This window comes from Cibotium barometz, chromosome 1 (genome assembly GCF_041138505.1).
Source record: "Cibotium barometz isolate CiBa-2024 chromosome 1, ASM4113850v1, whole genome shotgun sequence".
NCBI lineage: Eukaryota > Viridiplantae > Streptophyta > Polypodiopsida > Cyatheales > Cibotiaceae > Cibotium > Cibotium barometz.
The window spans coordinates 31,961,580-31,986,660 of NC_141046.1; the positions used below are offsets into that span (position 1 = coordinate 31,961,580).

The 25,081-nt window shown below is 48.7% G+C and overlaps 1 protein-coding gene and 1 pseudogene across 1 annotated transcript in view; one reads left to right on the forward strand and one right to left on the reverse strand.

Annotated features, from left to right (window-relative positions):
* MED6 (RNA polymerase transcriptional regulation mediator-like protein) overlaps positions 1-25,081 on the reverse strand; it is a 139,765-nt gene that overhangs the window by 70,028 nt on the left and 44,656 nt on the right. The gene's annotated exons all lie outside the window — the stretch shown is intronic.
* On the forward strand, positions 21,106-22,173 carry LOC147641878 (uncharacterized; annotated as a pseudogene).

The window sequence follows — 25,081 nt, forward strand, 5'->3', positions numbered from 1 at the left end:
AGTGTGTACAAGCCCATAAGTTATAGTACATAGTACACTTAGTACTTTTAATGTACTAAGTGCACTATGTGTACTAGTGCAATATACATGTGTGATAGGGGAGTCACACACTCATGCTTTTTGATGAGTTGACTTATCCCCACAACTCTCTCTCTCTCTCCCTTGCTTCTCTGTGTATGTCTCCCATCAATGAACTCTAAACCCTAATTCAGGTTCCTTCTCCCATTAACTGGTATCAGAGCCATATGGTCCCTCCCTCTTCTCCTTGCTGATTTCTGGTCGTATTCAGCCCCATCAACTGGTCGCCTGCTTCCATCAACTGGTCGCCTGCTTCCATCAACTGTAGAAGGTCGCAGACAGGCTGGGCGAGCTAGTGGCACAAGGCAGCATTCGCAGGAGCCGATGCAGGTTAGCCAGCGCACCAATTCGTAGGAGCCGATGCAGGTTAGCCAGCGCACCAACAAAGTGCACTAGGCGGGTTCTGTGCAACACAAGGCGTCGACAAGAGCAGCGAGCGGAAACAAACGCTGGGCGTGGAGCGAAGGAGCATAGGATTGCTGGCCCTTCAGCGTAAGAGGCGAAGCGTGTGAGCGAAGGTATTAGCGCTGGGCGTATAGGCGCTAGGCAAGTTGAGCGAAGGCAACGAGCGAAGCGTGGGCGAATAGGCTGCGAAGTCGATCAACTGGCGCCGGCTGCATGCTTACACCTGCCAAGTACCCCTTCACCTCTTCTTCCAACGAAGGCCTTACGTTCACCTTTAACGAGATATGCTCACAATTACAGTGCGCATCTCCGCGTGCGTGTCATCACCTGCTGCTCCCCTCAGTCGCTCTCATTGGAGCAGCCGTTGGAGCTGCAGGAGCATCAACATCAAGACTCCTGGGGTAAAGGAGTAAGGAGATGAAACCCGCCCTACCTACATAGCTGCAGGAGCATCAACATCAGCATCAGCATCAGCATCAGCATCAGCACCAAAATCAACCTGCAAATCAGAAAAAATCAGAAATTTCAGAGGTATTTTTGCTTCAATTTTGCGAATTTCTTATCAATTCAAGCAATTGAGCAGGTACAGGTGCCCAAATTGCTCAATTTTGAGCAAAATTGGCAAAATTGGGTGACATTGGTCACAATCAGGATAAATTTGCAGGAAATTGGTCAAATTAGGATCAATTTGCAGGAAATTGGATGTCGAAATTTGGGGCTTTTGATGTAATTGTGCAATTAAGCACTCATACATGCTGTATGATGTGAGAAATCGCACATTTGGGCAAAATCGCAGCAAATTGCAGCAAATTGCAGTGCAAATCAAGGGGCTTTTGTGCCGATTGAGTTGATTTGCATGCAGGCAATCGCATTTGATGCTGTGGATAATGTGCTGATGCCTTACAAGCACTCAATGTGCCTGTAAATCAAGGGGCTTTCATGTATTTGATGTATATGTGGCCAGGGGGAAGCATCGTGAACACACAGGATGCCTTCATGTGCGTCAATGTACCATGTATGATCAGAAATTGATCTCAAATCAAGGGGCTTTTCAAGTTTGTATGCTTGTTGAGCTTGGCAAAGCAGCAGGCAAGACATTTATGCCTTGAATTCTCAGAAATCAGCTTGCAGTCAAGGGGCTTTTGCCCAATTTCTGTTCGGGACTGTTTTATGCAGTGTTCGTGACTGTTAAAGTCTGATTTTCACTCATTTGGACAGCCAGGAGAGCATTTATTGCTACTGTACCTGCTGGTACAGATTTGGCACAGCTTTGTGCATGTTTTGGCATGGCTGTACACTGTTTTGAGTGACCAAAAGGTTCAATTTCAGCTGCTGTACATCATTGGTGAGCACTTGGTACTGCTGTACAGTACTTTGGAAGGGCAAAAGAGCACATTTAAGGTGCTGTCCAAAATCTGCAGCAACCAGATTTTGGTGTTTTCATCACATAAAGTGGGAGAAAAGTTGCATTCTTGCTTCCGCAGTGGGAGATAAAGCTTGGGAGAACATTTGTGAGCACTTTGTGTGCTCTGGGTGCAGTGTTTGCACATCTTGGGTGCAGTGTTTGCACATTTGCAGGGAGTCAGGCATTAAAGGTTGCATATTGCTATGGCAACCACAGGTGAGAGCTCTTCATTGCTTCACATCAAGAAGCTTGAAGGCTCGCATAACTATGATATTTGGCAAACCCAGTGCTACAATGTGTTGCTCCAGAAAAAGCAGCACAAGCCTATCAAAGAAAGGGGTGTGATGCCCGCTTCTCTTACTGCTGAAGAGTGGGAAGATATGGATGAGCTGGCAAGATCTACTATCATGTTGTCTGTGTCAGACTCATTACTTTTCAGCATTCGTGAAGAGAAGACAGCTTGGGGAATGTGGCAGAGATTGCAGGACTTGTATGCCCAACAAAGTGCCTCAAGCAAAGTGTATTGGTTGAAGAAACTCATAGGTCTTCAGATGAAGGAAGGGGCTTCTATGACAGCCCATCTCAATGAGTTTAATGGTATTGTCAGCCAGGTTATCAATCAAAAGTTGGCAATGGACGATGAGTTCAAAGCCACTTTTCTGTTATGCACTTTGCCAGAGAGTTGGGACACATTTAGGACAGCCACTAGCAATTCGAATGCTATGCTGTCATATGCAGATGTTGAGGGTGCTCTTCTTCAAGAAGAGATGAACAGGAAGAACAACTCTGTTGGAAAGTCCAATGCAATGAATGCACGTGGGAGATCCCAGCAAAGGGGGAAAAGCCAAGAAAGGGGAAGGAGCAAGTCTCGCTCCAAAAAGGATTTGGAATGCCATTATTGTGGCAAGAAGGGACACATTAAAAAGCAATGCTACAAATGGAAAAATGATCAAAAAGAAAAGGGAAAAGGCAAAGACAAAGAGAAGGATGAAGCCAAAGATGTAAAGCCAAAGGGCAAAAGTGGAGTCAAGATTGAAGAAATCAATGTGTCACATGCAGGTGGCAGTGAGGATGAGGTCCTCTTTACGTCTTCACTTGATGCCCATTCACTTCTTACAGGTGGTCATGGTATGCACTCATGGATCATTGATTCAGGTGCCTCCTTTCATGTCACAGGTTGCAGAGACTTGTTTGTCAGGTACACTGCTGGCAATGAAGGAGTTGTTTATTTGGGTGATAACCATGCATGCAAAATTCTTGGCAGAGGTGATGTGAGGCTTGTATTTTCAGATGGCTCACAGCTTATGCTCCATGATGTCAGGCATGTGCCTGAGATCAAGAAGAATCTGCTTTCTACTGGACAGCTTGATGATGCTGATTATGTTACCACATTTGGTAGTGGAAAGTGGAAGATTAGTAAGGGCTCACTGGTTGTTGCCAGAGGCTCTAAGGTGGACACTCTTTATTTCATGCATGCAGGTGTTTGTCACCATGCTAATGTAAATGCAACCGAGCTGCCGGAAATTTCTATGTGGCATAGCCGGTTGGGACACATGAGTGTCAAAGGAATGGAGCAATTGTCTCGTTTGGGTTACTTGCCTTCTCTAAAGTTTTCAAGTTTTCAGTTTTGTGAGCATTGTATATATGGTAGGCAACTACAGTGCTCCCACAAGAAAGCTCTTGGACAGAAAGATGCTCAGTTAGAGCTTGTGCATACAGATGTATGTGAGATGCCTCAGCTTTCTTTGGGAGGGGCAAAATACTTTGTGTCTTTTATTGATGATGCCACACGCAAGGTGTGGGTTTATCCTCTTCGTTTGAAGAGTGATACATTCTCAGTGTTTGAGAAGTTTGTTGCTCTTGTTGAGAATCAAACTGGCAAAACACTGAAGGCTTTGCGTTCCGACAATGGTGGAGAGTATACGTCCAAACAGTTTCAGGACTTTTGTGATGCTAAAGGCATCAAGAGGGAGCTCTCTACTCCTTATGATCCTCCACAAAACGGGACAGCAGAGAGGATGAACAGGACCATTCAGGAGAAGGTCCGTTCTATGTTGTCACATGCTGCATTACCTCATGGTTTTTGGGCTGACGCTGTTATGACAGCCGTTCACCTTATAAACAGGTCACCTAACACGAGGCTTGGTGGGAAAGTGCCAGAAGAAGTATGGACAGGGAAGCCTCCGTCATACAAGCACTTAAGAGTGTTTGGTTGCGTTGCGTACGTGCACATACGCAGGGAAATGCGCACCAAACTTGATCCTAAGTCTCACAAATGCATATTCCTAGGATATGGTGACAGAGGTGAAATGGGGTATAGACTTTGGGATCCCATGAATAGAAAGATCATACGCAGCAATGATGTCATTTTTGATGAAACATGCATGTATAAGGAGCCTGCAAGGCAACAGGAGCCTGGCAGAGTCATCTTTGATGACGATGGACATCATGGACAACAACAAAGGGCTGTAAATCAGCCATTACAGCAGGAAAACCAGCCCTTAAATGGTGCTGAAAATGGTCCAAATGGACAGCCAGATATGGCAGAAGATATCCCTATGGATATACCACAGTTGGAGGATATACCGGGCATGATTTTTCAGCCTTATGGCATGGAACAGGAGCCACCAATGGGTGATATGCAGGCTGGACAGCAACCTGCAAATGATGGTCATTGGGTACGGAGGTCCACAAGACCCTCCAGAGCCCCTGACAGGTTTGTTCCAGGGGTTGACTATTTAATGCTTACTGACTGTGGAGAGCCCTCATGTTATAAAGAGGCTTTACAGAGGGCAGACAAAGCTCTATGGGAGCGTGCCATGAAGTCAGAGATGGATTCTCTGCATAAAAATGGAACTTGGAAGTTGGTGCCTTTGCCTGCAGGCAAGAAGGTTTTGCCATGCAAGTGGGTATACAGGCTCAAAGTTGCACCAGATGCAAAGCCAAGATACAAAGCCAGATTAGTGGCTAAGGGCTTCAAGCAGGAATATGGTGTGGACTTTGATGAGATCTTCTCTCCAGTGGTCAAAATGACCACACTTAGAGCTGTGTTGGCTTTGGTTGCGCATGATGATCTGGACTTGATTCAGATGGATGTGAAGACTGCTTTTCTTCACGGTGATCTCCATGAGGAGATATATATGCAGCAGCCAGAGGGTTATGCAGTGAGTGGAAAGGAGAAGCTTGTATGCAAGCTGAAAAAGAGTCTTTATGGGCTCAAACAGGCACCACGAGAATGGTATCATAAATTTGATACATTCATGAAATCACAGAAATTCAGGAGAAGTGACATAGATCACTGCTTGTACACCAAGAAAGCTTTGGATGGCAGTCTATTGATTCTCATTTTGTATGTTGATGATATGTTGATTGCCGGGAAATCTCGTAAAGAGATGGATGCTTTGAAGAAGAGGCTGCATGAGACCTTTGATATGAAGGATCTGGGTGATGCAAATCACATTTTGGGTATGCGGATACTTCGGGACAGAAATCAGCATGTGTTGTATTTGTCTCAGAAGGAATACATTGGCAAAGTCTTGCAGAGGTTCAATATGGACGGGGGGAAGAAAGCTAGTACTCCTTTGCCTCCATATGTGAAACTCAGTGCTATGGACAGCCCACAGTCAGATACAGACAGGGCTGATATGGCCAAGATTCCGTATGCTTCAGCTTGTGGCAGTCTCATGTATGCCATGGTTGCTACTAGGCCGGACATTGCATTTGCAGTGGGAGTGGTTTCTAGATACATGGCCAACCCTGGCAAGAAGCATTGGGAAGCAGTGAAAGGTGTCATGAGATACCTGAAGGGCACACAGGATTTGTGCATTTGCTTTGGCAAACAGGATGCATTAGTGCATGGTTACACGGATTCGGATTATGCCGGTCATCCAGATAACCGGAAGTCTACTACCGGTTATGTCTTTACATTCACAGGAGGTGCTGTGTCATGGATATCCAGGATGCAGAAGTGCACTGCCTTATCTACTACAGAGGCCGAGTATATTGCAGCCACAGAGGCTTGCAAGGAGGCATTATGGCTATCTCGGTTAGTGGTTGATTTGGGTTATACAGGGGATATTCCATTGTTGCATTGTGACAGTCAGAGTGCCATTCAGTTGGCAAAGAACCCTGTTTTTCATGCAAAGACGAAGCATGTGGATGTGAAGTATCACTTCATCAGAGAGGTGATAGAGAACAAGCAAATTCAGCTTGTTAAGATTCATACGGATGACAACCCGGCTGATCTGTTGACGAAGAGTTTGCCTCCAGAGCGGTTTGCTCATTGCAGACACTTGATGGGCATTGGATGAGGCCATTTTCAGCCTTGATATGGCCTTGTATATTATCATGTACATGCTGATTTTTCTTTTCCTTTACTTAAGGGCACTTTGCCTTTAAGTGGGAGGTTGTTGGGGTAAAGGCGTTATGCCCACCCTTATAGTGTGTACAAGCCCATAAGTTATAGTACATAGTACACTTAGTACTTTTAATGTACTAAGTGCACTATGTGTACTAGTGCAATATACATGTGTGATAGGGGAGTCACACACTCATGCTTTTTGATGAGTTGACTTATCCCCACAACTCTCTCTCTCTCTCCCTTGCTTCTCTGTGTATGTCTCCCATCAATGAACTCTAAACCCTAATTCAGGTTCCTTCTCCCATTATTCCCTAGGGGCCACTAAGGCCTAGGGGCAACCATACATAAAACATTAAAATATTAATGTTCTAGTTCCCCCCTTCACACTTGGAGATGTCCACACATCATTATCTCTGTCCGGGCACCCCAAATGTGAATCATTTAATATTTTGGCTCAGCAACCACCATGCCCACACTTATGCTGTTCCATTTTCACAAGGCCATGACACAAGCAGCCCGGTACTCTGCCTCTGTCGATGACAAGGCAATAGTTGGTTGCCTCTTACTGCTCCATGAAACCGCTCCTAAGCCAAGGGAAAAACTGTAGCCTGATGTGGATCTCCTCGTGTCTAGATCTCCTCTCCAATCTGAGTCACTCCATCTTTGTAGTCTGACTCCATCCATCAATTCCCCTCCTGTGTAAAAGAGTCCAAGATCCTTCGCATGCTACAGAAACCACAAGATACGCAATCTTGCCTCCCAAAGAGTCCTCTGCAAACATGAGCTCAACAGCCTCATCAGGAAGCTCCCGTCCAATCTGGTATTCAGCAACCAGATCAATGAACCATTCTGCTTCCGAGTCACTTAGGCATCATACTGCTCACAAGGATCAACAACTGTTACGGTGGGATGCCAAGTCTTGGAAACCTCCTGAAGACCACTCAAGGCCTTCGAAAACCTGTAAACCACCCCCTCTGAATCCGGAACCACAAAGCCTAGAGAATGTGCAACATCCACCTCCTCCTGCAAGTAATCAACTACCACCTGCCTGGCCTTCCAATAGGTCCCCGTGGAAAGAGCTTCCTCAACTACTAAAGTTTCTTTGTCCCGAATGCTACGAGACATCAGAGCATAGGTTACCTGTAAAGTTTCCTCTGACTAACAAACACAAGAACTACCAACATCTGTACTGGAAAGTTCCAGCCAACTATTGCCATCATCTGGCAAGCCATCCACCATCTAGTCCGGGGAAGCCTGCACCGACAGCGTATCCACACTTAAGTGGCCATTACGAGCCTGCCACTCTTCACAAAACTGAGGACCTCGGAGAGAGAGTGCAGAAAGTTTGTAAACTCCATTCTCCACTCCGGCTTCCCAAACTACCTCGCCTGTTGCTTTGTCCCGAAGAGCAACAAACTCCAACCTGCTCTCACTATGAACTGGGATAGTGGATGTATCCCCAATAAGGATGTGACCAGAATACCTGCAAAGAGCCTATAAAGCCATGCAGGAAGGAGTCATGTGCCTGGAAGCACCACTGTCTAGAATCCACTACCGAGTATCCACAGCGGAGAGTCCTCCAACTCCTCCCTGCACGAAGAAGACGAAACACCGGTATCCATAACCTCCAGGTGCACAAAAGCTGGAGTCTTCACGGTTGCTGCTGAGGATTCTGCACCCTTCTCGGTGCTCCGCTTCGGACACTTCCTCCAATAGTGGCCTTTATTGCCACAATCATTACAGGTCCTCTCTGCCTTCAGTTTCTCTCGGTCAGAGTCGGGCTTCTTCTTAGAAGGCTTCTCCGATGAAGCCTTCCCTTTGCCCTTGTTGTTATTACGGCCTTTCGACCGTTGGCGAGTTAAGGCGTCAGAACCTCCGCCCTGTGGAGGATTCGTGAATCTTTCCTCCTGGTCCAAGACCATGGGCACAAGCTCCTCCCATGTGATGGTGCTGAGCCTGCCACTAGTAATCAACGAAGAGAAAAAAGCTGTGTACTAAGAGGGCAAATGTGACAGCAACGTAATGGCCATATCCTCCGATAATATCTCTTTCCCAGCCTAGAGAACTTCCTGCTGAAGAGCCTGCAGCTTGTTGGTGTGCTCCCGCATCGTCGATGACTTTGCAAGATTCATCACCCGAATCTGAACTTCCAAGGAGATCCTCTTCATGGGTGATACGCTGTTGTAGAGAGAAGCCAAATGCTACCAAATACCTCTGGCCAGCGTCATATGCTTGATATGATTGATTACCTGTGGTGTGCGATTGAGGAAGATGAAAGAATGGACTCTCGCATTAACACGATCCCATAACTATGCTTGTGCTTCTCGTTCCTTCCGAATAGAGGGTAACTCCCCTTCCTCTAACTCCGCCCGTGGAACCCCAACAACAATGAAATCAACAAGGTCATAAGACTCCAAAACAGATTCCATCATTACCTTCCATATGCCATAGTTGTTCCCATCCAACTGATAAATCTGCCATTGCGGGGGTGTAACTGAAAAGGGAGCGTGGGTGGGAAAAAATGAAGAACTAAACCTGCAAGTGGCTGTCCAGCAACAAGGCCCGCCTTTCGCTTGCTTCTCCTCTTCCCGTACGGCCCAAAACAGTCCTACAATCAGCAACACAAACAGCCCCCCTCTTGCTCACACAATTCCCAAGATATTCCAAGAGCCTAGAGCTTTGATACCATGTGAGAATATGTAGCGGAGATGAAGACAAGATCTGAAAACACTAGAGCAAGTGCACTGCAGAAAAACACAGAAATGGAGAGAGAGAGAGAGAGAGAGAGAGAGAGAGAGAGAGAGAGAGAAGCATATAACTATGCTATATACACGAGAAAATCCCGGATACAAGATGTGTAGTGTGGGGGGGCAAGGGGCCATTTTATATGGCCCCCAGCAACCAATCGGCCTGTTGAAAAACAGCCGACAGGCAGCAAAACAGCCACGACCTGCTCCCACCTCCAGTCGGCCAACATCTCTCAGTCGGCCAGCAGCAGAGGAAAGTCGAGGGCAGTAGAGTCCAGTCGGCCAGCATCAGGAGCAGCCGACAAGCACAGGACAGCCTCCCACAACAAGGAAAAATATGGAGAGTGGGGAAAAATGAGAAAACACCTAAATCAGGCGGGCACACCCACAACAGAGGCCCTAGTGTAACTATACAGACAGGAGATGACTGCTATGTTGCTAACATGGAAAGGGGCCAGCCCTTAGGGCTACCCCAAGGACTCTTGTGGGCATGGGGAAAAGTGTAAGACCACCCCCATAAGGGCCAAGAAGGGCCTAGCTGTACCCACCCCATAGGAGGGCTGTAGGACAGCACTAGGGCTCTTGCAAGGGTAGCCGACTGGTTATCCAGCCCTAAGGGACTGTAGGGCAAGTGTGGGGCAGTCCACACAAGCTGCCCAGCAGCCAATACAACATGTGCCTAGTGCCCAGCATTTAATGTAGGCATGCGCAGCATTTTCTAGTATTTTCTAGCATTTTATGCTGTATTTTACAGTCGTGGAGCAATTATGAGACAGCCGACTGCTGTAAACTGGCCGACTGGCTGTGTCCAGGTCATTTATCTCATCATTCATCAAGTGCTGAAGCTGAACCAAGGGCCAGGACAGCCTAGAACAAGCTAATGCAGAATGGGTGAAGGATTGAAGGTCAAGGGCAGAGATCCATCTTAGCCAACAGTCAGTCTTTTATTTCAGTATTTTACATCATTCTAATAAAAGCAAATACACCATTCGTGGTGGGGGCCCTACAGAGGGTATTCGGGACCCAATACTGTGTCCTCTTCTCCCTCTCTCTCTCTCTATTTTTCTGCACACATTAATTTCGTCGCAACAAGTGTGCTGTTTTTCTGAGCATTGAAGTTACTGATCTTCCTCGAAGCTTCCGCATCTTACAGTGGCATCAGGGCCCACTTCAAGTGTAAAGATTCAACAAGAAACCAGATATTTTTTCTCGCTCGTGTGGTTGGTTTTCAGACTCCGGTAGACTACCCCTTTCGGAGTGACTCCTGTCCCTCAAAGGACGGTTGGTTTTCAGCCTCCGAAAGTCTTCCGGTAGACTACCCCTTTCGGAGTGACTCTTGTCCCTCAAAGGACGGTTGGTTTTCAGCCTCCGAAAGTCTTCCACATACATAGTGGACCGGTCAGATTGCGCTCCAGAAAGGAAGTGTGTTTTCCTGCTATGGCGAGCTTCGACGACGAGAGAGACCAAGAACCTTGGGACCATAGTGCACCAAGCAGCCCAGCTAGGGCAACAGGCTTGAGTGTTACAGAGATGTTCCAACAGATGATGCGAGCAATCGTAGACCACACGACCAAGTTGGAAGAGCAAAAGGCGCAGATCCTGGCTCTGGAAGAGCGTACACGTTCTCCAGCGCTGCGTTTTTTCATCTCCTCCTCCCTCTCCTTCCATATCCCAGATTCCAGATCCTCTACACACGGACCCTCTCAAAGGGTCACGACCGCAGCCAAGTTCTTTGCTTGACTTGCAGCTGTGTGCATTGGAGATCCGACAACGTGAAGACGAAGCCATGCGACGCGTGGAACATGAGTGTTACCTTGCAGCTTTGGACGCCAGATTGACACCAGCGGCGCCCTTGAATCATTTTCCCAAGAAAATAAACTTCAGTAAGTATAATGGTAAACTCGACCCCACAACTCTTTATTCATGGTTGCATCAGTTTGAAGCTTACTTTGCCGCAGTTAGAAAGAACGATACTGACAGAGTGACATTGCCAGTTGGTACTTGGAAGGTGAGGCCATTCCTTGGTGGACCCAGTGGGCTCATGCCCACAACAGATAGGGTATCGCAGCTTATGTATGAGACGAGTTTGTCCGCGACCTTAAGCAGCGGTTTCTACCGCCCCATTACCATGAGCTACTCAAAGACGAGTTCAGGGGAATGCGTCAGAACGGGCAACCAATCCTTCAGTTTGCCAATAGAATTTCGACTTTATGTTTGCAATTAGGCTTATCTGATTCGGACAAGAAAGGGCAATTTTTGTATGGCCTTGACATGCAAATCCAGTAGGAGGTGCATCTGTTTAGGCAAGCCACCTTCGAAGACGCAATCTCCCTTGCGCAGAGTGTTGAAATGAAGCATAATGGTAGCAAGCCCAAGACTTCCCAACCGACTGCTCCCAAGGCTACCGCCTTGGGGGAAAAGGCCAGAACCAGACGGGGTCTTTCCCAGGACAGAGCACGGGAGCCTCTGGCTCCACGAACTCGAACAATGCGTCCAAGCTTACTCCAGACCAGAAAGCGGAGGCTAGCAAGATGGGTGGCAAGTTGAGTGCTGAGGAGATTGCTCAGTACAAGGAGGGTAGGTGTTTCTTTTGTCATTTGAAAGGCCACGCTTCTCGGGAGTGTCCTAAGAAGACTACCGCTCCAAAGACCGCCTCCACAGCTTCCGTGGTGGTGAGCCCAGCTCCCACACACCCCAGTGGCTGCCCCTAATTCTTCAAATCTCAATGCTTCAGTTGGAGCAATCATTAGCCGGAAGCTCGAAGATAAACAGAAGGACTTCCATGACCAGGAGTACGAGCGCACCAGAGAGTCGTCGTCTTGTTTGACAGCGGCAACACGAAGAATGTGATCACGGAACAAGCCGCTCAGCGTGATCGTTTTGTCCTGACTTCGGTGGACAAACAAGTTGAGGGTTTTAGCACATGCATGACAACGAGCGTCAAGTAAAAAGCTCTAGGTGCTAAATTGGTTATTCAGGGGGCAGAGTTTGTGCGTGTTTTTATGGTTGCCCCTCTTGTAGGAGGGGACATAATATTGGGCATTTAGTGGTTTCACAAGTTTCTTCCTGATGTCCAGTGGGACAAGCACACTTTCCAGATTAATCAGAATGTGTCAAACGGCCCAGTGACCATTAAGTGTGAGCCAAGAATTCCGAACTTTCCGCTCATAAGCCACTTACATGCTAAGCGAGCAGTCACAAAAGGACCACATCGTGCCATGATATACATCCAGGCGGCCCAGACGGTGGCTAGTGCTTCCGAGAAGTAATTGGCTCTCCATGAAAAGTTCCAGAAGATTTTTCTTCGGGACAATCTCCCTCCCCAACTCCCCCCGTCAAAACTGGAGAACCACAAGATTGACCTCCTCCCAAGCTCAGAACCCCCGAGCAAGTTTCCATATCGCCTTTCCAAGGCAATGGAATCGGAGTTGGACCGCCAACTCCAAGAATTGTTGCAATCTAGCTTCATCCACCCCAGCGTGTCGCCATTTGCAACACCGATCTTGTTTGTCAAGAAAAAAGGTGGGTCTTCTCATTTGTGTGTTGATTATCGTGCACTCAATAAGTTGACTATCAAGAGTCACAATCCTCAGCTAGTGGTACCTACTCTTTAAATCAAGTTTCGACAACACCTTAGCCCCATTCATCCTCTCGAGAATATAATCTATTCGAGGCATCGGGAGTCTGAGGGGGACATCCCCAAGACAGCCTTCTGTACGGAACGGGCCCACTTTGAATTTGTGGTCATGCCGTTTGGCTTGTTGAACGCCCCAGCTACATTCAACCGCATGATGATGTGTGTTTTTCAGGATTTAATTAGAAAGTGTGTGTTCATATTTCTGGACGACATACAAGTATTTTCAGCTATAGTTGAACAACATGACATTGATGTGGAGAAAGTCCTTAAGTTGCTGGAAAGCAATAAGCTCTACGTCAATGAGAAGAAGTCGGAGTTTTATTTGTTCCAAAGTTCATTACCTTGGATACATAATTAGTGCAGAAGGCATTCAACTTGATCCGGCTAAAGTGGCCGAGATTGTTAATCGGAAAGTACCTCAGACAGCTTATGACATCAGATCCTTTGTTGGTATATACCAGGCATACTCCACCCACATAGACAAGTTTTCTAACCTCTCGGCGGATCTCACCGATCTACTAAAGGGTGTCAAGACAAGAAGGCAACGGATTCGAATGACTCCATGAGCGTTGGAATCATTCAAGAACCACAAGGTGGCTTTATCAGAAGCGCCTTGTTTAGCACTTGCCTCATGGGACGAGCCATTTCAGGTGATCACCGATGCGAGTAACATCGCAATTAGCGGTGTATTACAACAAAATGGTCATCCAGTAGCTTACATGTCTCGTAAGTTACTGCCCGTAGAGAAAAATTACTCAATCTATGATCATGAACTCCTTGCAGTTATACAGGCCTTGAAACATTGGAAACATTTTCTTTATGGCCGTGCCTTTGAGGTTCGCACTGACCATCAGGCATTACGCTGGATTCAAACAATGCCCAGTGCATAGTGGAGTGACCGAGAACATTGCTGGAGCCAGATATTCTAGCAATTTGGTGGTATGATTGAGTACCTTCCAGGAAAGGCCAATCTAGTGGCTGATGCTTTGAGCAGGAAGGGATAAGTGACTTCGATTCAGACCACTAGACTCGACCTTGTTGATACAGGACTAGACGACATGAAGCACATGTACGCGGATTCCGAGGAATTCGGTACACAGTGGAAACAGGCATTGGATGCCACAGGACCATGTCACTTTCTGATACGCGATGGTTGGCTTTTCTACAAAGGTCGACTGTGTGTCATGAAGTCGTTCAGGGCAACTCTTCTCCATGACGCCCATGATGCCATTACTGGTGGTCATAGGGGCATGAATTCGACTTTGGAGAAATTGGAACGGGAATATCATTGGCCAAAGATGACGCGACATGTGTTTTCATATGTACAACACTGTGATATTTGTCAAAAGGTGAAAGCTCCTCGTGGAATGAAGATAGGGTTGTTACAGCCCTTGCCAATTCCTAAGGGACCTTTCCAAGATATTTCAATGGACTTTGTCACGAATCTGTCTCCCAGTCTGAGTAAGCGTAATACTCAGTGCTTAACTTTAGTTGATAGATTTAGCAAATTTGTTATGCTAATGTGACCGCCGAGGATGTTGCCCAATTGTTCATTCGGCATTGGTACCCAATTGGCGGGATTCCTAGGACCATAGTGTCAGACCGAGATGCCATGTTTACCAGTCATTTTTGGAGGGCATTGTTTGATAACTTTGGTACTAAATTGAATTTTTCCAGTGCATTTCACCCACAGACGGACGGCCACACAGAGATCTACAACCAGTTGAGATCAACAAGGTAAGTGGGAATCATATTTGCCTTTAGTTCAAGCTATGTTGAATGATTCGTTTTATTCAGCTATTGGCAGGACTCCATATGAGGCAGTACCTGAAGCGAACAGAGTGATGGAGTCTTACAAGGAGATTTTAGAATCGGTAAAAGACACGTTGGCTAAAGCGCAAGAGGCCTACACTCGACAGGCGAATAAAGACCGAAGAGAGATGAAGTTTTCGGAAGGGGATTGGCTTTATCTTCGAATTATAAAGCAAAGGTTGAAGCAAGTGGGCAAGCGATGCCCAAAGTTGTCTTTCAAGAGCTTCAGACCTTTTCCTGTCCAGAGAAAGATTAACGAGGTTTCAATGAAGTTGAAGCTACCTTCGAGTTGGACTATGCACGATGTGTTTCACGTCAGTTGGTTAAAGCCATATGCAGGTCCGATCCCTTCAGAAGTTAAAGGCGAGGCGGAACCAGATATTATTGATGAAGCTGATGTTATGGTTCCAGAACATATCCTTTTGCACCGTTTCAAGCATGGCTAAGGCCGAAGGCAAAGACAGTTCCTCACGAAGTTTCAGGACCGGGGGACCCACGAAGCGGTTTGGCTTGACAAAGAGTTTTTCGACGATTATCCGGCATTATTGACGGATTATTTAGAGGCTATGCAGCTTCCGTCAAGTTAAGCAGAAGGGGATGTCACGTGCATCCCGCACTTGGATGCCACGTAGACATATCTGTACAGAAGGTGCAGGACCTAGGATGGAAAATTGGTCCCATGTGAGCCCAGTCCAGGACGAGTCAACCAGGGTTCCATTCCAGTCGTCCGAGGTCAAGTGTGCATTGTCCTGCACATGAGTCCAAGGTCAGGTGTGCATTGTCCTACACATGAAACAGTGCCAGTCTACGCTGTGAGTCTTCTGTCAGTGATTCTGTGTATCTAGTATGATACTGGATGCCAGATCACTGTGTAGGCATATAGGAAAGGGGCCAGCCCATAGGGCTACCCCAAGGACTCTTGTGGACATGGGGAAAAGGGTAAGACCCACCCCATAAGGGCCAAGAAGGCCCTGGTTGTACCCACCAGCCATGGGAGGGCCATAGGAGGGCTGTAGGACAGCCCCAGGGCTCTTGCAAGGGTAGCCGCCTGGTTATCCAGCCCTAAGGGACTGTAGGGCAAGTGTGGGGCAATCCACACAGGCTGCCCAGCAGCCAATACATCATTGCCTAGTGCCCAGCATTTAATGTAGGCATGCGCAGCATTTTATGCTGTATTTTCCAGTCGTGGAGCAATTACGAGACAGCCGACTGCTGTAAACTGGCCGACTGGCTTTCCAGGAGGGTATAAATACCCAAGGCTCAGATCAAGTCATTTATCTCATCATTCATCAAGTGCTGAAGCTGAACGAAGGGGGCCAGGACAGCCTAGAACAAGCTAACACAGAAGGGGTGAAGGATTGAAGGTCAAGGGCAGAGATCCATCTCAGCCAAGAAGGTTCAGTCAATCTTTTATTTCAGTATTTTACATCATTCTAATAAAAGCAAATACATCATTCGTGGTGGAGGCCCTACAGAGGGTATTCGGGACCCAATACTGTGACCTCTTCTCTCTCTATCTCTCTCTCTCTCTCTCTCTTCTTGGCCTTTCTTACACAGACATTGTATCATATCCACAAATTGTTGTAACCTTTTTGGTCTCATAGGTCATCTTGGCCTTTTCAGGACGTTAATATATCATTTCATTTCTCTCTCTCTCTTCGCCAGCCCCTCGCCCCCCTCTGCGCTCCCTCCCGCCAGCGCCTCGCCCCCTCTGCGCGCCAGACCCCTCTGCCCCCCCCTCCCGCCAACAACCCCCTCTGCGCCAGCCCCCCTCTGCGCCCCCTCCCGGCAACTCCTCGCCCCCCTCTGCCCCCCCTCCCGCCAGCAACCCCCTCTGCGCCAGCCATCCCTCCCGCCCTCTCTCACGCCAGCCCCCCTGCCCTCCCTCTCTCTCTCTCCCCTTCACCAAAGCATGGAGAGCCGGGAAAGACTCAACACGCAAGCGAGCCCTCATCCCACAGTTTGCAGGAGAGACGGAGAGGGTCACCTTCATGAGGAAGAGGGTCATATTACGAGGTTTAGAGGGAGCTCCTATTTTCTTGGATGATCTCACGAGGATGCAGCTTGAGCATAGGAGAGCTTGCATGCCACGAGTCTTACACGCGAGGAGAGAAGACAAGAAGGCCTTCAATCGAGATGGTCGGGTCATCATTGATGGCCGGCCCATGGATTAGCAGTTTGGGCCTATGGGACACAAACCAGGCAACTAACAGAGATACACATGGCAGTATGGAACTGTAATGGTTCACTATGGGTGCAGCCTGGATGACTGGAGCATGTTATGGTGGGGAGAGACATCATACTTCTGACAGAGACACATCAGAGCCCAGAGAGAGGGCTACCTCGAGTAGAGGGATTCCAGTGGGAGTCAGCATACAAGAGGACCACACGCCAAGATACCTCGAGAGGGTCCCGGGAAGTAGCAGTTCTATTCAGGCAAGAGCTACAGGGGAGACTGAGAGTGGTAGCACAGGATCCAGAGGCCAGATACATGTGGATTAGCTTACAACTCTCACATGACAGGGTTATATACATAGCCCTATGTTACTTTCCTCCATCAAGATCCTCCTATGTCATTACAGAGGAGATGCCACAGGAGGAGGAGACAGGAGCCTCGCCATACACTTGTCTGTCAGAGGAGATTATGCATTATTCTACACTAGGGGAAGTATTTCTTACGGGCGACTTCAATGCCCACACACAGAGCAGACAGTGTGAGGTGTATGACTATGATGACATGGAGATCCTCCACCCTGTGGATCCAGAGGAGATAGGGGCTAGTCGGGCATCAGAGCACACTGGACCAGACAGAGGACATTATGGGGACCACTTACTAGAGTTGGGAGCCAGGCATCGTCTCGTTATTTATAACGGGATGCTACAGTGGCCGGGATCAGGAGGGCTAACATGCTTCCCACATGGGGGTCATACACGGACCGGAGGCACGGTGGTAGACTACATTATGGGATCTTTGGAGGCATCACAGTTTGTCACCTCATTCTCCATTCCACCTCGTCCTATTGGGGCAGATCATACATACTTGGCATTTTCACTAGCCGGATCACCAGTATCACCAGCCCCCCACATACCGACGCCACACACTACCATCTACTTCACACATGACATGGCAAACATATACACTGGCAGAGTAGAGGATGGGCTCCTACTCATGGATCCCCTGGCACCTATGGATACCATTACAGCCCAGCTGGCATCACTCCTACACACGGCTGCATTACAGAGCTTCCCACATCGTGTCCACTCAAGAGAGCCTACGAGATCTGGGACTATGCCCCAAAACACATGGTATGATGACGAGTGCAGAGCCCTATACTCACGGCTCCGCGTACAGAAAGCCTTGGGAGCCATCACAGAGCAAGAGTCGAGGAGAGAGATGAGGAGACTTACTCGCCGCAAAAGGCGGGCCTTCGCAGAGATACAAGAGCTAGAGATCTTTCATTTCTTCATGAGTAGAGATAGCCATGTCTCATCACGGCACTTCAGAGAGCCCCGGGCACCGACACCTATTGTGCAGACCCACAGACATGGCACACATATGCAGAGGGCCTATACCACGCCCCACAGCAGCCACCTATACCTCAGCCAGGGGAGCCTCGACCTACCACATCTAGATTCTTTACCCACTCGATGGTACAGGAAGCTATCCCCCGCCTACAGCATGGACAGGCCGCTGACCATATGGGCCTGCAGGGTGAGCATCTCATATATGCAGTAGATTCTTTGGCTCCTTTTCTTGCACACCTGTTTAACAGGGCACTAGCAGAGGGTTTGCCTGCGGAGTGGACGATGCACACCATTGTGCCGATTCACAAAACAGGGGATATGCTCGATCCGAGCAACTACAGGACGGTTATGGTTGGACAGGTGCTGGCCAATATCTATGGTGCAGTGTTGGAGCAAGAGCTTAGCTTATATGCTGAGCGAGCAGGTTTACGCTCATCAGGGCAGGCAGGCTTCAGGAGAGCTTTCTCTACCACTGACCATGTATTCACTTTGAGATGTATGATTGATCAGGCCAGAGTGAGGAAGCGAAAGCTCTATTGCTGCTTTGTGGATTTCCACAACGCATTTGACACAGTACCACGAGAGAGGCTCTTTCAGCGCCTGCAGTCTCTTGGCATACCAGCACATATGACATGGGGCATCTATGCATTATATGAGCAAGCTTTTGGGAGAGTCAGATGTCCAGGAGGTATGTCCGAGACTATTGCTAGCACCATTGGTGTGAAGCAAGGATGCCCACTTTCCCCCATGCTATTTGGGTTATACATTAATAAGGTGGCTGACTTCATTACACGGGGAGGCGGAGATGGAGTTGCCTTAGCAGGTACCTCAGTACATATTATGCTTTATGCTGATGATATTGTATTAGTGTCTGAGTCTCCAGGAGGTCTATAGCAGCATCTACATGCACTCGATGATTTCTGCACACAGAGGGGTCTTACTGTGAACCTTGGGAAAACCAAGGTTATGGTCTTTCATACATCGAGACAGGGCAGGAGTCAGCTGACATTCACTCTCGCAGGACACCAGGTGGAGGTGGTGACATCATACGTGTACCTAGGGGTTACCTTCTCTGCCAGCAGCCACACGCTTCACCATGGGTTCAGCAGCCAGAGCTAGATTGACACAGGGATATGCAGCATTGGCTATGCTAGAGAGACAGTGCCACCAGGCGCATTTTCAGGAGCCCCGGACGAAGGGGTGGCTATTTGACACATTAGTCACACCGGCATTGATGTATGGAGCAGCGATATGGGCGCCAAGCCTTGCTACCCATTGGTGGACACAGATAGAGAGACCATAGGCCCTCATGATAGCACGCATGATACGCAGCAAACCGTCAGTACCTCTTGACATTATCCGAGTAGAGTTTGTTGCGCCTCCTATGATGGTAGAGGCCATATTCAGACTATATGCCTCCTAGTCAGATTCAGAGAGATTCCACAGGACAGATTGTCATACAGAGCTTCCGAGGCATCTAGACAGCTGGCTGAGGCAAGAGACAGAGGATCATGGTATGCACAAGTCACACATTGGTTCTCACAGCATGGCCTAGACATGGATCATCTACCACCATTCCAGTATGACAGGGATGCACCACATATCCGTCTCTCTTCTAGTGAGAGGAACAGAGTATTGAGACAGGACTATGGCAGCTCTATACACGAGAGACATGGATATCGCCTACACAGCCTCTTCCACCGAAGATGCTATACTACAGAGATCACTTCATGAGTATCACTGATGATGGATTTAAAGAGAGGCCTAGATACATGGAGGGCTTTTTACCACACGGCTCCCGAGTGGCTATTGGTCAGCTTAGAGTTTCATCACATCGATTGGAGATCGAGACTGGCAGAGCAGCATGGATCGCCCGAGAGGAGAGGGTATGCAAATTGTGCAGAGAGGAGGTGGAGAGTGAGGAGTTATGTATGCAGATGCAGAGCATATACAGCCATCAGAGATCCCATTTCATTCAGAGAGCCACATTCCCTACGCCAGATCTTTGAGGCAGCAGGCCAGCGCATACTGGGGAGATTCATTCTAGACATACAGCGTCACAGAGAGACATCATTACAGGCTCAGACAGCTCCAGAGGGGGGACGACAGACACAATTTACTACACTTTTTCAGAGATCCATCCCACTCCCAGCCCCTACACGGCAGGGAATTACTCTCCAGAGAGCAGAGACACTTAGAGCCCGCAGGAGACAGAGGACACCTGGCTTTCGGACACCACGCCTATACCAGAGAGAGATGACAGAGATTAGAGCTCAGTTTCACAGAGAGGGTGCGGAGCGACTGGCTCGCTTCAGAGCAAACCCATGCATGTTCTTCAGGGAGCTGTGGACACCCCCTTCATTGATGTATACCATTTTATACCCCCAGTATGGTACAGGATGGAGCTAGCTAGGTTGCGTATCATGATTGTATACTCCATGCATATAGCTTTGCATTCTCCTAGTGGTAGAGCTGCATCCCCTCCCCCACTCATTGTACTCACTCTCTCTCTCTCTCTCTCTCCCCCGTCACCTTCGCATCTCTCTCCCCGTTGCCTCTCTCTCTTTCTCTCCCCGTCGCCTGCGCATCCCCTCCTCGTCGCTTCGTTTTTGTCGCCGCCTATGCTGCTGCTGCCGCCATGTGAAGCCCCAGCCCAATCCAGGTTACGTTCGCTACCCTTTCCCCACTCATTGTACTCATTGCACACCCAGATTCAGCTTTTTAGTTCAGTACTTTTTCATTTTGTTGGGATGACAGTGGATACCCCGTACAGGTACACAGATTTGTCTCATAGGCCGAGTTCGGTCTTTTGGAAGACGTTAATAAAATCTCTCTCTCTCTCTCTCTCTCTCTCTCTCTCTCTCTCTCTCTCTCTCTCTCTCTCTCTCTCTCTCTCTCTCCCCCATCACCTTCGCATCTCTCTCCCCGTCGCCTCTCTCTCTTTCTCTCCCCGTCGCCTGCGCATCCCCTCCTCGTCGCTTCGTTTTTGTCGCCGCCTATGCTGCTGCTGCTGCCGCCATGTGAAGCCCCAGCCCAATCCAGGTTACGTTCGCTACCCTTTCCCCACGCACCCTTGCTCAGGCCTCCAAGGCAGCAACATAAGTGTTAGGGTTCTATCTCTTGGAGGCACATCGACATGGCCAAGGGTGCAAGCAAAGAGGAGATAGTCAAAATGCAAGATAAGTTGAACATCTCCATCAGAGAAAACAAGAAGACGGCGGACTCCGCCATCAACAACATCATCAACCGACTTTCCAAAGTCGAGGAGGAGATCGAAGCTTTACAAAAAGTGAAGGAAGCTTGGAAAAGGGAGAAGGAGACTTGGGAGAAGGAGAAGGAGAAAGAGAAGGAAGGAGGGAAGAAGGAGAAAGAAGCATAGAAAGAGGAGAAAGAGGGATGGAAGAAGGAACGGGACACTATGAAGGAGGAAATCGACATCCTCAAAGCAGAGGTGATCTCTCTACGGGACCAACCACCACGGGAGGAGGGGGAGATTGTGGAAGTTGACAAAGAGGCCATCAAAGAGGAACTCACCAAGGCAATCACCAAGAGCCTAGAAGCTAACATGGAGGCAACAAGGGAGGGTTGGGTAGAAGTGGTGAAGAGCAACATCAAAAAGGAAGTGAAAGAGGATGCCCAAAAAGAAGGGCTCCAAATCGTCAACACCACCATTGAGGAGGAGCGGATGCGACATGCTCGTAGACTCAATGTGAGAGTCACGGGGATTCCCAAGCTAGCCGACTCTACACCCGAGGGGGATGGGCGGACACTATGCACACGACTTGGATACTCACATGAGGGACCCCCCCCCCTTCCTCAAAGCTTGGAGGGCCGGGAAAGACATGACAAAGAAGAGAGCTCTCATCATACAGTTTCGGGATGTGGAGGCACGCACCATCTTCGTGAGGAAGAGGGTCATACTACAAGGCTTAGAGGGAGCTCCTATTTTCTTGGATGATGATCTCACGAGGATGCAGCTTGAGCATAGGAGAGCTTGCATGCCACGAGTCTTACATGCGAGGAGAGAAGGCAAGAAGGCCTTCTATCGAGATGGTCGGGTCATCATTGATGGCCGGCCCATGGATTAGCGGTTTGGGGCCTATGGGACACATACCAGGCCACTGACAGAGCTACACATGGCAGTATGGAACTGTAATGGTTCACTATGGGTGCAGCCTTGACGACTGGAGCATGTTATGGTGAGGAGAGACATCATACTTCTGACAGAGAAACATCAGAGCCCAGAGAGAGGGCTACCTCGAGTAGAGGGATTCTAGTGGAAGTCAGCATACAGGAGGACCACACGCCAGGGTACCTCGAGAGGGTCCGGGGGAGTAGCAGTTCTATTCAGACAAGAGCTACAGGGGAGACTAAGAGTGGTAGCACAGGATCCAGAGGCCAGATACATGTGGATCAGCTTACAGCTCTCACAAGACAGGGTTATATACATAGCCCTATGTTACTTTCCTCCATCAGGATCCTCCTATGTCATTACAGAGGAGATGCCACAGGAGGAGGAGATAGGAGCCTCGCCATACACTTGTCTGTCAGAGGAGATTATGCATTATTCTACACTAGGGGAGGTATTTCTTACAGGTGACTTCAAACACACAGAGCAGACAGTGTGAGGTGTATGACTATGATGACATGGAGATCCTCCACCCTGTGGATCCAGAGGAGATAGGGGCTAGTCGGGCATCAGAGGACACTCGACCAGACAAAGGACATTATGGGGACCACTTACTAGAGTTGGGACCAAGGCATCGTGTCGTTATTTATAACAGGATACTACAATGGCCGGGATCAAGAGGGCTGACATGCTTCCCACATGGGGGTCATACACGGACCGGAGGCACGGTGGTAGACTACATTATGGGGTCTTTGGAGGCATCACAGCTTGCTTGTCACCTCATTCTCCATCCCACCTCATCCTATTGGGGCAGATCATACATACTTGGCATTTTCACTAGCCGGATCACCAGTATCACCAGCCCCCCACATACCGATGCCACACACTACCATCTACTTCACACATGACATGGCAGACATATACACTGGCAGAGTAGAGGATGGGCTCCTACTCATGGGTCCCCTGGCACCTATGGATACCATTACAGCCCAGCTGGCATCACTCCTACACACGGCTGCATTACAAAGCTTCCCCCATCTTGTCCACTCAGGAGACCCTGCGAGATCTGGGACTATGCCCCATAACAAATGGTATGATGAGTGCAGAACCCTATACTCACGGCTCCGCATACAGAAAGCCTTGGGAGCCATCACAAAGCAAGAGTCGAGGAGAGATATGGAGACTTACCAGCTCCTTCACAGAGATACAAGAGCTAGAGATCTTCCATTTCTTCATGAGTAGAGATAGCCCTATCTCAAGAAGGCACTTCATAGAGCCCCGGACACCGACACCCATTGCAGACCCACAGACATGGCACACATGCAGAGGGCCTATACCACGCCCCACAACAACCACCTATACCTCAGCCACAGGAGCCTCGACCTACCACAGCTAGCTTCTTTACCCACTCGATGGTAAAGGAAGCTATCCACCGCCTACAGCATGGATTGGCCACCGACCATATGGGCCTACAGGGTGAGCATCTCATATATGCAGTAGATTCTTTGGCTCCTTTTCTTGCACACCTGTTTAACAGGGCACTAGCAGAGGGTTTGCTTGTGGAGTGGACGATGCACACCATTGTGGCGATCCACAAAACAGGGGATATGCTCGATCCGAGCAACTAGAGGACGGTTATGGTTGGCCACGTGTTGGCCAAACTCTATGGTGCAGTGTTGGACCAAGAGCTTAGCTTATATGCTGAGCGAGCAAGTTTACGCTCATCAGGGCAAGCAAGCTTCAGGAGAGCTTTCTCTACCACTGACCATGTATTCACTTTGAGATGTATGATTGATCAAGCCAGAATGAGGAAGAGAAAGCTCTATTGCGGCTTTGTGGATTTCCGCAAGGCATTTGACACAGTACCACGAGCGAGGCTCTTTCAGCACCTGCAGTCTCTTGGCATACCAGCAGATATGACATGGGGCATCTATGCATCATATGAGCAGGTTTTTGGGCGAGTCAGATGCCCAGGAGTTATGTCCGAGACTATTGCTAGCACCATTGGTGTGAAGCAAGGATGCCCACTTTCCCCCACGCTATTTGGGCTATACATTGATGAGGTGGCTGACTTCATTACACGGGGAGGCGGAGATGGAGTTGATCTAGCAGGTACCTCAGTACATACTATGCTTTATGCTGATGATATTGTATTAGTGTCTGAGTCTCCAAGAGGTCTACAGCAGCATCTACATGCACTCGATGATTTCTGCACAGAGAGGGGTCTTATTGTGAACCTTAGGAAAACCAAGGTTATGGTCTTTCATACATCGAGACACGGCGGGAGTCAGCTGACATTCACTCTCGCAGGACGCCAGGTGGAGGTGGTGACATCATACGTGTACCTAGGGCTTACCTTCTCTGCAACAACCACGCGCTGCACCATGGGTTCAGCAGCCAGAGCTAGATTGACACGGGGATATGCAGCATTGGCTATGCTAGAGAGACTGCCACCAGGCGCATTTTCAAGAGCCCCGAACGAAGGGGTGGCTATTTGACACATTAGTCACACCGGCACTGATGTATGGAGCAGCGGTATGGGCGCTAGGCCTTGCTACCCATTGGTGGACACAGATAGAGAGACCACAGGCTCTCATGATGGCACGCATGATACGCAGCAAACCGTCAGTACCTCATGACATTATCCGAGCAGAGTTTGCTGTGCCTCCTATGATGGCAGAGGCCATATTCCAGACTATATGCCTGCTAGACAGATTCAGAGAGATGCCACAGGACTGATTGTCATACAGAGCTTCCGAGGCATCTAGACAGCTGGCTGAGGCAGGAGACAGAGGATCATGGTATGCACAGGTCACACATTGGTTCTCACAGCATGGCCTAGACATGGATCATCTACCACCATTCCAGTATGACAGGGATGCACCACATATCCGTCTCTCTCATAGTGAGAGGAACTGAGTATTGAGACAGGACCTATGGCAGCTCTATACACGAGAGACATGGATATCGCCTACACAGCCTC